The 13,303-nt window shown below is 43.7% G+C and overlaps 1 non-coding gene across 1 annotated transcript; it reads left to right on the forward strand.

The window, feature by feature from the left end:
• The first annotated feature begins 9,583 nt into the window (after nucleotides 1-9,583).
• On the forward strand, nucleotides 9,584-9,684 carry LOC120362297 (small nucleolar RNA U13). The gene has a single exon (XR_005578251.1). It is a non-coding gene; the product is annotated as a small nucleolar RNA U13 (small nucleolar RNA).
• Nucleotides 9,685-13,303: the final 3,619 nt, after the last annotated feature.

Here is a 13,303-nt window from a genome sequence, read left to right on the forward strand (position 1 = left end):
GCATCATCCAATTTGTTGAGGCCCCAAACAACAAAAAGGAGGAAGACGAGCAAATTTGCCTACTCTTTTTTTTTCTGAGACATCCATCTTCTCCTTTCCTTGGACATTGGTGCTCCTGGTTCTCAGGCCTTCACACTCAGAGTGTACACCATCAGCGCCACCCTAACCCCCAAGTTTCACACTCTGACTGAATTACACCATGGGCTTTCCTCGTTCTCCAGTTTACAGATGGCGGATTGTGGGTCGTTTCAGGTTTCCATAATCGTTTCACGTGAGCCGGTTGCCAAGCACACAGGACGGGAGCACTTGCTCACACCTGTAATCCCAGCACTTCGGGAGGCCAAGCTAGTGGATCACGAGGTCAGGAGTTCAAGACCAGCCTAGCCAAGATGGTGAAACCCCGTCTCTACTAAAAACTACAAAAAAATTAGCCAGGCACCGTGGCATGCACGTGTAATCCCAGCTACTCTGGAGCCTGAGGCAGGAGAATCTCGAACCTGGGAGGGGGAGGTTGCAGTGAGCCGAGATTGTGCCACTGCACTCCAGCGTGGGCAACAGGGCAAGACTCCATCTCAAAACAAAAACAAAATAGGTTCCATGGTTCAGTAGTTAGCAGCACACCACTGAACTACACTGAGTAGAGCATGTAGATCCTTTTTCAAATTTTTAAATTAAAACAATAAAAATTGAGCAAGGACACACTATAAGTATGTGATGATGACAGTCTTGAGGAAGTAACTATGACTTAATAGTTTTTAAAAATTTAGGACAGCCTGGTATGATGGCTCACACCTGTGATAAAAGAAAAACTTCAGCCAAATTAAAGGAGTTTAATTGAGCAGTAAACAGTTCGAGAATTGGGCAGCCTTCCCAGCCAGAGTAGGCTTGGACACTTTAGTGCAATCATATGGTGGAAGGTTTATGGAAAATGTAAGTGAGTTACAGAAACAGCTGGATTGCTGCAGCTTGGCATTTGCCTTATCTGAACATGGTTTGAACCACTGGCTACATTTGATTGGCCAAAACTCAGTGATTGGCACAAGTGTAGTCGGTTTAGACCTCCACTTGTCACGATATACAGAGAAACCTTTAGGCCAAGCTTAAATATATAAGGAGGCAGCTTTAGGCTAAACTTGATTTAACATCTGTAATCCCAACACTTTGGGAGGCCAGGCGGGAGGATCACTTGAGCCTAGGAGTTAGAGACCAGCCCAGGCAACATACTGAGACCTTGTCTCTGCAAAAATAAATTAGCCAGGTATGGTGGCATGTGCCTGTAGTCCCAGCTACTCAGGAGACTGAAGCTAGAGGATCATTTTGAGCCCAGGAGTTCAAGGTTGTGGTGAGCTACAATAGCGCCATTGCACTCCATCCTGGGGCACAGAGCAAGACCTTGTCTCAAAAAAAAAAAAAAAAAAAAAGCAATATTCGGAAAGAAGGTCATATCTGTCAAAATAATCAGCTGAAAGCAGTTGTCTCTGAGATACAGGAAAGGGGGGAAAGTGGAGATAAGGGAACTACTTTTCTTAAAAAGAAAAAAGACATAAAACTAACACTTCAGTCCAGGCGCAGTGGCTCATGCCTGCAATTCTAGCACTTTGGGAGGCTGAGGCGGGTGGATCACCTAAGTCAGGAGTTCAAGACCAGCCTGAGCAACATGGTAAAACCCCGTCTCTACTAAAAATACAAAAATTAGCTGGGAATGGTGGCAGTCTCCTGTAATCCCAGCTACTTGGGAGGCTGAGGCAGGAGAATTGCTTGAACCTGGGAGGCAGAGGCTGCAATGAGCCGAGATTGCACCATTGCACTACAGCCTGAGTGACAGACTTCACTACCTCTGAATGGAGTGGCATTAAAAAATGTTTTAATAAATAAATAAAAATGATTCAACACTTCAAACTATGGGCACATGAAACCTTGATAAAAATAAAAACAAATTTAAAAGTCTATTACTAGGTCAGCATGTTGAGAGACTTTAAAGGAGTTTTTATTTAAGTATTTTTAAAATCTCAAATTTATAGAAGTCTTGGAATTAAAGTACAAAGAACTTTTTTTTTGCTGAACAATTTGAAAGTTCCTGACCTGACTCCTTATAACCCCTAAATACTATGTGTCTTCTATAAACAAGGACTGTCTCCTATAAAAATTAAATATAGCTAGCAAAATCAGAAAATCAACATTAATACATTTCTACCATTAATACATTTCTATTCAAGTTTTGCCAAGTCAGGATCCAGTTCAGAATCACCACTGCATTTATTTCTCATGTCTCTTTCATCTTAAGTCTGGAACAAATTCTTCAGTCTTTCCTTGACTTTCATGACCTTTACATTTCTGTTATAGGCCAATTATTTTGTAGAATTTTTCTTAATTTGAATGTGTTGCTTTAGGATGAGATTCCAATTATGTATTATTGTTAGGAACATCATAGAAGTGATGCTGTGTTCTTCTTGCTGGACTATCAGGAGACACACGATTGCAATTTGTCCTATTACTGATGATGTTCATTTTTGTTACTGATTAACGTGATACCTGCCAGATTCTTCCACTGTGAAGTGACTTCCTTTTGTAACCAATAAATATTTTGTGAAGAGCTGCTTTGAAATTACGTAAATATCTGTTGATTAGAAAACACAACAAAATTATTCTATGAATTGATTAATACTTCTAAATTAATTTGCATTTTATCAATGACAATCAGATCCATATACATTTGCAAAACAGTTGCAAGTGTGTGTATGCAACAGATTGTTGACTTAGGCAATGTGTGGAATGTTCTGGATTCCTAAACCCTGGACAGTAGCTCCAAGACAGTTTTGAACCTTCAAGTAAGACAGACTTGGTTTTGATTTGTACACTTACAAGTTATGGATGATAGATTCTTTGTTGGAGAAAATGGCAGCAATTCTCACTCCCTGTCTCCACCCTTTGGTTATCCCCTCCCTACTGGCTGGCCATGCCCTTGTAACCTGCTTTGGCCAATGGGAGAATAGCAGATATAACATAAGTGAGACATGGAAGATTCTTTTATTTTATTTTATTTTATTTATTTATTTGTTGGAGACGGGGGTTTCACCATGTTGGTCAGGCTGGTCTTGAACTCCTGACCTCAGGTGATCCACCCTCCTCAGCCTCCCAAAGTGCTGGGATTACAGGCCTGAGCCACCACACCCTGCACTGGAAGGTTCTTATGTTGCTGCCCTTATGCTGCTTTTGGAACTCAACCCCTGTGTTCAAGCGCTGCTGGATAATGAGACTTGTGGTTGCATCCCCATCATCCAGCTGATGATGAGCTCCTCTTGTCCCTCAGATATGAGGCCCCTTGGCCATCCAGCCCCCACACAGTTGTTGAGAAACAAGTGTTAGCTGTCTGAAATCATAAATAGTTGGGTGGCTTATGATGCAGCAAAAATTAACTCACATACCACATGACCTCATGTGAGTTTCTTAATTTCTCTGAGCCTCAGCTTTCTCACCTACAGGATAAGGCTATCACCCTTGCTATTTTGAGGATTAAATGAGAAAATATATGGGAAGTGCTTGGCATAGCATGAATACTCAACATATGTGGTAATTAAAAAAAAAAAACCCTCTATATTAGTCCCTTTGAATTAAAATTTTAATTAATACAAAATAAAAAGAAAAGAAAAAAAAAAAACCTCTGCTGGTGGGACTAGGGGCAGCCCTCAGGCTAGATGCATTACTTTAGTACTTTTGATAACAGCAGGAGGCTGGGTGCAGCGGCACACGCCTGTAATCCTAGCATTTGGGAGGCTGAGGTGGGTGAATCACCTGAGGTCAGGAGTTCAAGACGAGCCTGGCCATCATGGTGAAACCCCATCTTTTTTTAAAAAAAATAAAAATTTTTAAATTTAAAAAAATGAAAAGATAGCAGCAGGAGGCAGACAAACCCCTAGGCAGCTAGCAGTGTGTCCCCAGTGAAACCCAACTTTGAAACCAAAGGCAGTTTAAAGACTGAAAGCTAAGCTACAAATCTTGGATAAATCCACAGACTGAATCGAGAACCTCTTTTCCTGTTTGGTGCACTTTCCTCTGCCCGATCCCCACCCTTCACCTATTTTACATATACCTACCCTTCCCTAATTGGTTTTCTTGTTTTTTCTTTTTTCTTTTTTTTTTTTTTTTTTTAAGATGGAGCTTCACCTTGTTGCCCAGGCTGGAGTGCAGTGGTGTGATCTCAGCTCATTGCAACCTCTGCCTCCCAAGTAATTCTCCTGCCTCAGCCTCCTGAGTAGCTGGGATTACAGGCACATGCCATGACGCCCGACTAATGTTTTGTATTTTTTAGTAGAGACAGGGTTTCACCATGTTGGTCAGGCTGGTCTTGAACTCCTGACCTCATGATCCACCTGCCTCAGCCTCCCAAAATGCTGGAATTACAGGTGTGAGCCCCCACACCCTGCCCCCTAATTGGTTTTCTACACTGTCATGTCCACCTTTGAATGGTGCCTCTGTTTTAACCTTTTAAACATATTCATAAACCAATCAGCATGCACTCCCCACTTCTGAGCCCATAAAAGCCCCAGACCCAGCCACACTGGGAGAGAGACCACCTGACTTCAGGTCAGTGACCACCCTCACATCCCCTCTCTGCTGAGAGCTGTTTACATTGCTTCATAAATGTCTTCTCCACCCTTCCAGTGTCAGTGAAGTGTATGAAGAAGGCAGTAACACCATAGCTCTCCACACCTCCTTCACCATTGTCTGCACCCAGCAGCAGCCCCTTGACATGAGAAAGAGTGGCAGGGCCAGGCCAGCCAGGGAACCTCCAGAGGGAGCAGGGCAACAGGACTGACAGAGTTGTTAACATACCCCAGTTCGTTGTTAACATGGCCCTGTTTGTCAGACTGCTGACAGCAGGACTAAAAGAGCTGTTAGCATGGCTATAACACCCCCTCTGGGGCTTCAGAGTCCAGGGCTTCTCTGTTTGGACACCACCAAATTCCCTTTGTCTGGATGCCAGAGTTCACCCCAGGAACTGCTTCTGACAGGCCTGATCCAGCTGCAAGCCCTGAAGGAAACCCACATATATTAGTTTTCGTAAAATATATGTTTTTTGTAAATATATATAGTTTTTTGTAAATATAGTTTTCGTAAATATATATGGTTTTTGTAAATATTATATTTTTATAAATATATATATAGTTTTTATTTAAAATAAATATATATATATATATATATATATATATATATATATATATATATATATGGTTTTTGTTTTGTTTTGTTTTTGTAGAGAGGGTTGTTTCCCCTATGTTACCCAGACTAGTCTCAAACTCCTGGGATCTGGACTCTGGGCTCAAGCGATCCTTGGCCTCCCAACCCCAAAGTGCTGGGATTACAAGCATGAGCCATTGCCCCTGGCACTCTACAAAAAAAAATAATAATAATTAATTAGCTGGGCATAGTGGCTCATGCCTGTAGTCCCAGCTATGTAAGAAGCTGAGGTGGGGCTGGGCATGGTGGCTCATGCCTGTAATCCTAGCACTTTGGGAGGCTGAGGTGGGTGGACCAACTGAGGTCAGGAGTTCAAAACCAGCCTGGCCATCATGGTGAAACCCCATCTTTAAAAAAAAAAAAAAAAGAAGCTGAGGTGGAAGGATCACATGAAGCCAGGAGGTTGAGAAACCATGATTGTGCCACTGCACTCCAGCCTGGATGACAGAGCAAGACCCTGTCTCAAAAAATAACAAAAATAAAAAGGAGGCCGGGTGTGGTGGCTCACGCCTGTAATCCCAACACTTTGGGAGGCTGAGGCGGGCGGATCACCTGAGGTCAGGTATTCAAGACCAGCCTGGCCTACATGGTGAAACCCCATTTCTACTAAAAACACAAAAATTAGCCAGGTGTGGTGGTGGGTGCCTGTAATCCCAGCTAAGAAAAAATCACTTGAACCAAGGAGGTGGAGGTTACAGTGATCCAAGATTGTGACTGCACTCCAGCCTGGGCGACAGAGTGAGCCTCCATCTCAATAAAAACATAAAAAGGAAAGGCCAGGCATGGTGGCTCATGCCTGTAATGCCAACACTTTGGGAGGCCAAGGTGGGCAGATCCCCTGAGGTCAGGAATTAGAGACCAGTCCGGCCAACATGTTGAAAGCCCATCTGTACCGAAAATACAATTAGCTGGGGCGTGGTGGTGCATGCCTGTAATCCCAGTGACGTGGGAGGCTGAGGCAGGAGAATCGCTTGAACTCTAGAGGCAGAGGTTGCAGTGAGCAGAGCACTATACTCCAGCCAGGGTGACAGAGGGAGATTCCATCTCAAAAAATAAAAAATAAAATAAAAGGGAAAAAGGCAGGTTTCATACTAAAATGGAGAGCCGTACTGGAGTCATCACTTATCTGGAGCACTGTTGATCTGGTTGTTACTGCAGTGTTGGACCCACACACCTAGTGGATGAAGCAAGATTACACTATCTTCTGCTCCTAAAACCCACTTACTATTTTGTCCTCAGCTAGAGGATGTGTCGGATATTATACTAATAAGCACAGATACTACCTTTGATCTTGGGTAGAAGCAACAAATTGCACTCTGGATTTTAAATCTTTAGTCTTTCTATAGGTAAAATAAAATTTCATTTGCAAAACTTATTTACTCCTATGGGCTTGAGGACACAGCCATTGATTGGTAAAGTGTGGTGTTTTTGAGACTTTCTTCTGCTGTTGGTGGAAGTGGGTTAAATCATCCTTGCGTACATTATGACAAGATTAAAGGAGATGGGGAAATGAGTTGCACATTGAGGAAAGAACAGTCAGGGAAATCTAACTGCATACTTATTTTTCAATAGAAAAGCTGCATAGCAGCCTCACTTCATTTGTTATAAATCAGGACAGGACAGGCATGGTGGCTCAAGCCTGTACTCCTAGTAAGGAAGGAGACCCTTAATCACCCTTAAGCATCTAAGACCATCCCCCCTTTGAGACCGAGTCTTGCTCTTTCACTAGGCTGGAGTGCAGTGGCACTATCTCAGCTCACTACAACCTCCATCTCCCGGATTCAAGTGATTCGCTGCCTCAGCTTCCTGAGTAGCTGGGACTACTGGCACTCACCACCACACCTGGCTAATTTTTTGTATTTTAGTAGAGACAGGGTTTCACCATGGCCAGAATGGTCTCGATCTCCTGACCTTATGATCCGCCCGTCCCGGCCTCCCAAAGTGCTGGGATTACAGGCATGAGCCACTGCACCCAGCCCACACTGCATTTCAATAGACGTAAAGGCTGGCAAACTGGGTGCCACTATAATTGCCCTCCTATGGATAGCAGGCATGATGTGGAGGAATCTTTCCAGAAGGCACTGTTTTGTTTGTTTGTTTTGTGGCATTGTTTTTACTTAAAATCAACCCCCACCTAAGTCACTATAACCCAGGCCTACTCCTAAGCCCAAAACCCTTTCACATGTAAATTCTAGAGTTGTAAGACCAAGACCTTTTCACATGCAATTTCAAAAACTGGAAACCCAAGACCCTCACATGTAATATCTAGAGTTGTAAGCCTATATAAAGGCAGAGGTTTCCTTTGTTAAATGAGCTTGGCTGTTAGGCAACTATGCCACCTTGCTCCTGGCTGAATAAATCACCCTTTCCTACCCAGTTCAGTGTTCGAGAGGTCTGTTTCTTGAGGCCACTCCTGCTACACTAGCACTTTGGGAGGTGGATGCGTGGAGATCACTTGAGCCCAGGAGTTCAAAACCAGCCTGGACAACATGGCAAAACCCCGTCTCTAGAGACAAAAAAAATGCGGCTGGGCGTGGTGGCACACACCTATAATCCCAACACTTTGGGAGGCGGAGGTGGGTGGATCAGGAGGTCAAGAGATTGAGACCATCCTGGTCAACAAGGTGAAACCCCGTCTCTACTAAAAAAAAAAAAAAAAAAAAAAAATACAAAAATTAGCTGGGCATGGTGGCACACGCCTGTAGTCCCAGCTACTTGGGATGCTGAGCCAGGAGAATTGCTTGAACCCAGGAGGTGGAGGTTGCGATGAGCCAAGCTCGCGCCATTGCACTCCAACCTTGGTAAGGAGCAAAGCTCCATCTAAAAAAAAAAAAAAAAAAAAAAAGCAAAAACTTAGCCAGGTATGGTGGTGTGCACCTGTAGTCCCAGCACCTGTAGTCCCAGCTACTTGGGAGCCTGAGGTAGGAGGATCACTTGAGCCTAGGGAAGTTGAGGCTGCAGTGAGCTGTTACAGCTCCACTGCACTCCAGCCTGGTGACAGAGGCAGACCTTGTCTAAAAAATAAATAAATGAATAAATAAATAATAAAACCAGTACAAGGGAGTTTTATTCCCTGGTACCCCCAAAAGAAATGTTGAAATGGGAAGTGTGCAGTACTTGTTTCCCTTTGTGGGCTAAGCAAGCATGGGCTTTACTTGGTTATTGGAACTTTTGGCCCTTCAGGGTGAAACTGCAGACACAGGAGCAGCTTAGGGACAAGAGAGAGCCCTGGAAATAATGGATAAAATGAGCAAGAAAGTGATCTCTTTAGCATATAAATGCTCCACACCAAAGTTTATTCCTGGGCTGTAAGAGCCTTAAGGAGTGTGAGTGGGGCAGCGCTTGTATGGATGCCCGTGGCACACATCTGTGGTCCCAGCTACTCAGGAGGCTGAGGTGGAAGGATCACTGGAGCCCGGGAAATTGAGGCTTCAGTGAGCAGTGATCATGCCACTGCGTTCCAGCCTGGGTGACAGAGTAAAACCCTGTCTCAAAATGAAAATAAAAATAAAAATTTTTTAAAAGAAATTACATCTGACATAAATCCACAAATTGCACAAGCATCATATGTAGCATTGAGCTTAAAATATGTGACCTTTCAAGATTCTGGGACTAGGAAAAGTCTGGTGGACAAAGTCCGTCTTCTGGGATCATAAAAGAATAAAGCATGCTCATATAAATGGAGGCATAAGCCACGTTCATATATTGAAAGTTGTAACGTTGGAAAGATGTCAGTTCTCCTCAAATTAACCTACAGATTCAGTGGAGCCCCCGGCAAAACTACAAGTGTTTTCAGAAATTGATGAGCCAGATTTAAAGTTTATATATAGCCGGGCGCGGTGGCTCAAGCCTGTAATCCCAGCACTTTGGGAGGCCGAGGCGGGTGGATCACGAGGTCGAGAGATCGAGACCATCCTGGCCAACATGGTGAAACCCCGTCTCTAGTAAAAACACAAAAAAGTAGCTGGGCATGGTGGCGCTTGCCTGTAATCCCAGCTAGTCAGGAGGCTGAGGCAGGAGAATTGCTTGAACCCAGGAGGCGGAGGTTGCGGTGAGCCGAGATCGTGCCATTGCACTCCAGCCTGGGTAACAAGAGCGAAACTCCGTCTCAAAAAAAAAAAAAAAAAAAAAAGTTTATATATAAACAAAATGCCTAGAGAAATCCACACACATACTTGAATACGGAAAGACAGAATAGGGAGATGACTTGCTCTAGCAAATATAAAGATTTCTCATGAAACTATAGCAATGAAGACAGAGAGGTACTGGTGCAAAGATATGACAGAATACAGAAACCAGAAGCAGAACCATGAGCAAATGGACATTTGTTGAATAACAAAGTCAGATCTGTTTGCAGTTCATCAGCGTGAGCATTGGGTTTTCACACTCATGTGTGGGATGTGCCTCCCTCAAACCTTGTAAGGTCTGCCTGTTACCAGCCCAATGTGAGAAAAAAATAACAAAGAACTTCAGAGCAGTGAGGAAGACAAACTTCAATAAATGGTGTTGGAAAAGTATGGTATATGATAATGTGAGATACATATTTGGTCTTCTTCCCCTTTCCTGGCATACAACTCCTAAAATCCTTAGAATCTCCAAAGTGATATATTTGTGTACTAATGAGTTGACTGATGGCTGGCAGCCCCTAGGTGGCTTTAGAAGGGGGCTGGTCACTGGAAAGACCAAGGCAGGGTTAGAGGAGTGGGATTTTCAGCTCCACCCCTCAACCTCCAGGGAGGGGAGAGGGGCTGAAGGCTAAGTTGATCACCATTGGCCAGTGGTTTAATCAATCATGCCTATGTAGTGAAGCCTTCATAAAAACCCAAAAGGGCAGGGTTTATATGAGCTTGTGAACAGCTGAACACATGGAGGTTCCTGGAGGGTGACACACTGGGGAGGAGCTTGGGGAGGACCTGGAAGCTTCACCCCCTTCCCCCATATCTCACCCTAGGCATCTCTTCATCTAGTGTTCATAGATATCCTTTCTAATATACTTTATAATAAACTAGCAACTATAAGTAAGTGTTTCCCTGAGTTCTGTGGGCCACTCTAGCAAATTAACTGAACCTAAGAAGGAGGTCCTGGGAACTCTAATTCATAGCTGGTTGATCAGAGGCACAAGTAAAACAGCCTGGGGCGTCCAAAGTGGAGGGGTGGGGTTGGGGGGCAGGGGCAGTCTTGGGGACTGAGTCCTCAACCTGTGGGACCTGACGCCATCTCTAGGTTGAGAGTGTGAGAACTGAATTCGATGAGAAGGTACCTGCTGGTGTCAGCTGCAGAATTTATTGTTTGCTTGGTGTGTAGGGAAAAAACCATACATTTGGTCACAGAAGTCTTCTGATTGTTTAGAGAACAGAAAAAACACAAACCCTTTGGGTTCCCCCCACCATATCTTTAAACAAATAAAGTAGGATGCCTGCCTCACAGCTTGCACAGAAATCAATTCCAGTTGAATTATGTATTTATGAAGCTTTTATTTTTTATTTACTTATTTTTTTGAGACAGAGTCTCACTCTGTCATCCACGCTGGAGTGAAGTGGCACAATCTCAGCTCACTGCAACCTCCTCCCACCAGGTTAAAGCAGTTCTCCTCCCTCAGCCTCCCAAGTAGCTGGAATCACAGGTGTGCATCTGTGATTAACACCAGCTAATTTTTATATTTTTAGTAGAGACAGGGTTTTGCCATGTTGGCAAGGCTGGTCTGGAACTCCTGGCCTTAAGCAATCTTTCCTCCTCAGCCTCCCAAAGTGTTGGGATGAGAGGTGTGAGCCAACTCGCCCAGACACCATGAAGCCTTTTTTTTTTTTTTTTTTTTGAGATGGAGTCTCGCTTTGTCATCCAGGCTGGCATGCAGTGGTGAAATTTTGGCTCACTGAACCTCCGTCTTCTGGGTTCAATCGATTCTCCTGCTTCAGCCTCCCAAGTAGCTGGAACTACAGGCATGTGTCACCATGCCCAGCTAATTTTTTTTTGTATTTATAATAGAGGTGTGGTTTGGCCAGGCTGGTCTTAAACCCCTGACCTCAAGTGATCCTCCCACCTTGGCCTCCCGTAGTGCTGGGATTACAAGTGTGAGTCATTGTGCTGACCCACTATGAAGCCTTTATAAGGCATCATATAATATGTTTATGATCTATGGCAATGTTTCTGAAACGTGGGGACTTCTGGCAATGTCTGAAGACATTCTTGGTTGTCATAACTGAGGGAAGGGAGTTGCCACTGGTATCTAGTGGTAGAGGCCAGGGTTGCTGCTAAACATGCCATAAAGCACAGGACAGCTCCTCTCAACAAAGAATTATATCACTCAAAATGTCTACACTGCCACATGGAGAAACCCCAGTCTAGGATTAGGAAAATATATCTTAAACATGATATTAAAAAGCACTAACCCTGTAAGTGTGATTGCTAAGTCTGACAACATTAAAATTAAGAATGTTCGCCACAAGATACCACCACCCAGGGAATGAAAATACAGGGCAACACACAGAGCCAGCAGAGGGCTCATTCATAGAAGATAGATAAGGAAAAATGGCCTGGCCAGTGGCTCACACCTGTAATCTCAGCAATTTGGGGGGCTGAGGTGGGTGGACCACTTGAGGCCAGGAGTTTGAGACCAGACTGGCCAACATGGCGAAATCCCTTCTCTACTAAAAATACAAAAAATTACCTGGGCATGGTGACGGGCGCCTGTAATCCCAGCTACTCAGGAGGCTGAGGCAGAATTGCTTGAACCTGGGAGGCGGAGGCTGCAGTGAACCAAGATCGCACCACTGCACTCCCGCCTGGGCAACAAGAGAAAATTCTGTCTCAAAAAAAAAAAAAAAATGATATTAACCTCTTTTGAAAAACCTTTGGTATTACTATGTCTGGTAAAGCTGAATATACCATGCTGTGTAGCACAGAAATCCCACTCCTAGGTAAACCCTCTGTATTAATGCAACTTTATGTATGTCAGGAAGTATATACAAGAATATTCACGACAGTGTTGTTTAAAACGGCCTGGACTGGGGACAATCACAATGCCCTTGAACAGATCAATAATCTGTTAGTATCCATCTATCTATCTGTATATATACACACACACATATATACATAATGCACACATACATAGTCTATGAAATATATATATATTTAAGAACAAAATATCATATAGCTATGAAAATGAACGTGGTAAAATTCAGAAATACACTGTACAAAAAAGTACAGTGTACAATTCCATTTATATAAAGTACAATCCAAAAAACAGGCAAAACGATAGCATTTCGAGACTTACATGTAAGTAATAAACTATCCAGAAAAGTAACAATGAGATTCTCCTAAAAGACACAGGCTAGTGGGAGACAAAAAGACAGTGAAGGTTAGGAGGGAAAAGAGACGCATCTGGCATGTGGCTCAGTTCTGTTTACTGACCTGAATGGTGGTTGGATGGACTTTGCCTTAGTGATAAACCGTTGTGCTGTAGATTTTTATTTTGTGCACATTTTTGCAGGTATGCGGTATTTCACAAATTAAGAATTAGCGTTTTATTAAATTGTTTTCAAGATAAACTCTTCAGACAGGATTTAATAACACTGATTAGGTTATAGTCTGATTGCGTTCCAAGGCGATTAACTTGGGTGTTCCTAAATCACTTTAGTGTCTGTGATTGGATTTGCTCCTCCGAGAGTGGAGCTGTGGGATGAGCGGGCCTGACATCAAAGAGGCGGGGCGAAAGAGGGGGTGTGGCTTCCTGCTTCCTGGGACCGGTGAGCAGCGGCTCAGGAAGTTGGGATTATTCTCCTCCTGAAGCTCAGAGTATAAAGCGTTCTCCACAGTGCTAGGGCTCCTGACTTCCTTCTGAGTTCTAACCAGGTAGGCCTCTGCACTCTGTGGGGCCCGCAGGACCTCTACTTACACGACCCCAACGACTTCTAGTCTTAAGGAGGTGAGGGTTACATCTTTTTTGTGGAAATTTCGCTCAGTAAGCTAATGCATGGCAGTGATTCCAGGTAAGAAGTGAACTAGACGTTTCTCTTTCGTGCTAGCGTTTGGATGGCTAGTTGTTAAGGAAGACAGCTGAGGGGTA

This window comes from Saimiri boliviensis, chromosome 1 (genome assembly GCF_048565385.1).
Source record: "Saimiri boliviensis isolate mSaiBol1 chromosome 1, mSaiBol1.pri, whole genome shotgun sequence".
NCBI classification, from domain to species: Eukaryota; Metazoa; Chordata; class Mammalia; order Primates; family Cebidae; genus Saimiri; species Saimiri boliviensis.